The sequence below is a fragment of the Atta colombica genome, unplaced genomic scaffold, assembly GCF_001594045.1.
Source record: "Atta colombica isolate Treedump-2 unplaced genomic scaffold, Acol1.0 scaffold41, whole genome shotgun sequence".
NCBI lineage: Eukaryota > Metazoa > Arthropoda > Insecta > Hymenoptera > Formicidae > Atta > Atta colombica.
In genome coordinates this window covers 1649801-1655258 of record NW_017259520.1, presented here as the reverse complement: position 1 = coordinate 1655258, position 5458 = coordinate 1649801, and the positions used below count along the sequence as shown (strand labels likewise).

Below are 5458 nucleotides of genomic sequence, written 5' to 3'. Positions count from 1 at the left end.
GTACAATAAATAAACTAATATTTATTTGAAAGCTCTTGAAATTGTACTTTAGATGTCATACACTTCATTTAGAACAATATTTGATTCGCTGTACAAAATCTCGAAAATGGCAAAAAATTTATCATTTCACCTCAATTTATTCAAAATCCTGATGTACTACGTAAATTTTATTAACATTATCATGTTCAATGCGAAAAAATCTTCGGGATCTATACTATAGCATTTCAAAGAGAAAAAAACAGTGACTCTTTGTAGAACAATATCATTTTTCTAGAAAATGAAAAAGCATATATGAGTTCATAAATGGAATAAAGAGCTTGCTGTAACAACATGTGATATCGATGGAATTGACAGCAAGATGAACGAATGTATCAATATCGTTCAGAAATATACAGTTGCTATAATATCGTTCAACGCGCTGCTCGTCCGTTCTTGGTCCGTCCATGATAAGATTGCGGCGCAATGATTTTATGTGTTTGCGAACTTGGGAAAAATACATTTGCAGATAAGCAAAAATCAATATTTATTGCGTATAAAAATGTAATTATTTTTGCGAGGATTTGTTGCTGATTACATAGGCGAATATTCTCGATGACTGACAATAAAAATCATATCCTTGAATGGTTTTTTTGGACAGGTGATCCAATCTTTAATGCCACTCATAAAAAAAAACGTGTTTGTACAGCTTACTTATGACCTTGAGATTAAGAGTCTCATGTTTCTTCTACCCATTAGTCGGATAATGTAGTTTAGCCAGATAAATTACGAACATATTACTCGTTGAAAAGAGAATTCTAAAAAGGAGACATAATCTGATATACTGCGTTAAATATTATAATACTTTATTATATTTATAATATTTATAATATTTATACAATAATGAAACTGCAAACATAAAAATAGAATTTTCTTTAATTTTTGTGTATATATTTGTTACAAATTGTATTTTAATTATTCTTTTTATATTGAGTACTGAAAAATAAAATTTAAATAAATGCATATCGGTTTTTAGTGATAAACTATTAACTTTTCTACAATTGCAAAAGTTGCTATCCGAAAAGAAGAGCTCAGTTTGGCACGCCAATGATTAAGGCCAATTTTTGCGAATCGATCAATTTATATCACGAGATTTGGTGTGAGGGTAGCATTAACCATATATATCTGCAATTCGATGTAGTTGGCATCTTTCCAAGGGAATTGCTTGCTAGTGAGTTTCTTAGAAAGAGAGAGTGGCGCATCAGACTACTTTTTTCTTCCTCCTCATTCCTTCGTACCTTCTCATCTTCCTCTCCGTGCGCAGGTCGACGTACGAAAGAGAAAGACCATTGGGTTTTCTGGGTTAATCACCGAGTTTGTCTTACGCACAGAAGCTTTGTTCGACTTGGCTAGGTTTTCCTAGATGTGATGATGCGAGAGTAGATAGCTAGCGATCGTGCACGTATCTGATATATCTATTGTTTTATTTTTAACTTTTAATAAAAAATTAGAAAAAAAACTTTTAAAAAAAATAAGAAACATTTATATATATATCAATCTATTATTTATTGAATTCATTCCTTTTATTAAAACGAGTAAAATTTGGATAATAATAATATAATAATTTTTATATATAATAATGTATTATTATTACAAGAAAAATGTGAAAAAATTTGACATATGAAATAAATTTAGAACTTTATTTTATATAGGGCCGGTTGTTCCATCTTCAGAATATAAAATATTAAAATATATAAATATTATATTATTAACTTACTTACTGGATAAACAAACAAACATTAAAAGTGTAATAGCATAAGAGAGTAAAAGAGTGAGACAGTAAGCTGAAGTTTATCGAAAGATGAAACAATCCAATTTAAATTTAATTTTCCTAGATTACGTCCTTTAATTAACTCTAATTCGTGTTCAAGAGCCATCGTGCATCAAGAGACATTGAGACGCTTTGAATAAAATAAATTGATTCTTCATAATTTTGCACGTATTGTAGCTTAAGGACCTTATCATCGTATCTGGGGTAATCGTTATCGAACGTTGTTTTTATTCGATTTTATGAATTTTTTTCGGATTTATCGCTCGTGACAATTTCACGAATTCGCATCGTTAAAATGATGCGAATTTAATGTAGTATTGCACTGAACGATCATAGTAATAGATAAACCCAATAATTATTAGTTATTTCATCATTTTCCATTAATATATTATTAAAATATTTTAATGTGTATTATTACATATTTAATTTACATATTTAATTTACCATTTAAAAAATTATTTTTCTATTTATGTTAAACTATACTATTTCCAACATTTTAAAATTCAAAGTTTTTTAATAAGTTTTTAACAATTTCAATTGTTTATAATGCTAGCATATTGATACAATATAAAAAGATATTTTCGTTATGTTAAATTAAAAAATAATGAACAAGTTACATTTTTTGCTTCAAGATACGTATAATACGCATAATGTGATGACATTTGTGATAATATTTGTTGTGATAATAAGATTCTAAAACGTCATTGTGTTCATTCTCGATCAATTCAACCATTAGTCATCACTGCAGCTGTTCCAGAGAAATTATTTTGAACAGGGCATTTATTGTCGTGCATCGTAACTCCTAATATTGAGAAGTTGACACATCGGGAAGTCACTGGCTTCGTGCCAGATTACGTTGGGAACTACGGTGTTGGTTCTGGACAACGACCCTGCATTGCGAGAACTCCTATGGTTTATTCACAATGTCTTTGTACGATCGAAAAACGAAAAGTAGTTCGTTTTCAGTTTTATTTAATATGGTCTAATATTTATTCTAATATAAATAAAAAAATTTTATTACTTTTAGAGATTTGTAGAGATTACAAAAATATAGTTTGTAATTGCGTTACAGATTTAAGGAATTATACAACAAACTATGCATTTTATCGATTTTAAATCGACTTCAAATCGATAGGATTAATAAATCAAATCGATAGGATTAACAAAAAGTTAATAATAATCGTCGATGACTAAATTTTTTCTTATTAATTGTAAGTAAGATAGTAAAAAGGTATAATATCTTATAATGATTAACAACATATATTATTTCGAATAATTGACTGCTTATTATTAATTGCATTGGACAATATTGCCAGAAATATTTCTGTTATTTAAAAAAAAAGTCAAGTGAGCAAAAGTATCTTTAAATATTGTCGAAGATAAAAAAAAATGTTTTAGTTACATTCTTTTAGTAGTCACTAATGCATTTGTCTTTTCTTGATGTCTATAGCACCTCGGGTTATCGCAAGTGTCACGGAGAAGAAAATACGAATGCTTTAACTGCTTTATTATTAGAATATTTAGTCTTCATTGTCTGTTTGCATAAAAATCCATCATCTGTTTGCATAAAAATTCTGCCTCGTAAATCAAATTGGCAATTTGATTACACGTTAATTATTAAGAACTGTGAACGCATTATAGCGCATTAGTGAAAGAAAGCAGCAAAGACTGCAGTAGATAAGGCATTGCGTCGTAAGGATAAGGGTTTTTCTTATATATATTACATTTTATTAAATTGCGGAACAATCGCATTGGGATGTCTTCGTGCCTGCAAGTAGCGAAGTAGCTAACGCAACGAAGCATATACGTATTTAATTAGTCGACGATAATCCACAGCTTAACTCTCGGTCATTGCGAACGTTACGTGTCAAGGTCGTAGATCATTGCTGCATCTCACATTGCAGCAAGTTAGACACAAACGATAACGCAATGTTTAACAACGTATGTTTTTTTAATTATCTTCTCTAGTAATGTAATATAATTTTACCATGTGGCTGATGATGTCATTACATCAATCATACTAATTGTATTTGCAGATTTTTCTAGTAAAAAAGATTTCATTGGAAAATATTGATCATTGATATAAAGTTTCATTACCAAATAATATCTTATTATCATGAAATCTTGTTGTAAAAAAATAAATTTACAATCACAATTAATATTATTTCGAATCCGTTGTATCTCACTGAAGATAATATCTGACGATATGTAAATTAATAACTTTGTTTGCACATTTGAATTTGTGCTGGACTTTGACACGTGATGACATATTTATGAGTGATTCACAAACGAAGCAGCATTATAACGCGGTTTTTTTAAATTAAAGTGACCTTGATCTGTATTCGCAAATTGCTCTACAGCTATCATCACCGTTTTCAGCTGTACAAACAAAAACGTCTTGGCTTTTTTAAATTGCAATATTGCAAATAATTACACGTACAAAATAATTTTTAAATATCTCGAATATCTCTATCTTTTTATGAAAGAATTTTATCTTTTAGGAATATTCACTCATCTCTATTATTTTCAGATTGGAAAATCAAAAACGAGAAAGCACAAATTCTTGCAAATTATATAGAAATATTTTTCAATAAAACAACATTTGTAATTGATGGAATAAACTTATAAAATATGAGTAATGAATCGAAAATTATTTTTTTATTTCAAGAAGAAATCAAATCATATTAATTTCTTTGTTTGTCGTAGCTGTGAATATTTCAATTTTAATTATGCATAATTTATTTCCAGATATATTATTTATTAATTTATGGAACAAAAAAGAGAGTTTTTGGAATATTTTACAAGTCGGTATCTATTGATTGTTGTTTTATTGAAATGTATTTCCGTAATATATTGAGTTATCCGGAAAGTTCGTGCCGCAAAAGATTTAAATTTAATAAATGTATACTAAAATTTAAATCTTCTGCGTTTTAATTTTCCTTCAAAATCAGCACGAACTTTTAGGACAACCCAATATTTTGCAAAAATTTTTATTATAGTATAGGTTATTGTATAGATATTTTTTCGTTGCTGATGTCATAACAGTTGTAAAATAATAATAGTGAGTAAATAGAAGTTTTAATTCCCTAGATTTGGCCTTATTTAATCTTTACATTGAATTACGAATGATCGATATTTTGCCAGTGATTGCCAGTATAATTTTCATGTATACGAGAACACTTTTCTTTTGTAAAATTACTGTAATTTATAAAATTTAATCAAATAGTAATGTTAATACATTTAAATTTGAAAAATTGAAATGTTAGACTTCTTTGAAATAATTTGAAAGATCGATTAACTTCTACTGTTGCTTGTAATTTATAGCGGCTCGGGATTGTGTCTCGAATACCTTCTTCTAAATGTTCTCTGAATGTGTAACGTTATCTTCTACTTGCAGCTACATAGAATGGCTAATTGCTCTAACTCTAAAATATTAATATAAATCATGGGATTGTGTGTGTGCAGCACGATTATACTCTAAGCCTAGGCTATCAATTAATATTTATTAGCATTAAAGGAATAATGTATAGCAGGATGTGAAGCTAGTAAAATTGAAGTTGTTTGTCAACAAATATATTTAAAAATGTAGTTTCTATTAATTTATTTTATATATATACATATATATAAAATAAATTAATAGAAACTACATTT

The 5458-nt window shown here is 28.1% G+C and overlaps 1 protein-coding gene across 1 annotated transcript in view; it reads left to right on the top strand.

Annotated features, from left to right (window-relative positions):
• LOC108691188 (sestrin homolog) overlaps positions 1–5458 on the top strand; it is a 177489-nt gene that overhangs the window by 85436 nt on the left and 86595 nt on the right. The gene's annotated exons all lie outside the window — the stretch shown is intronic.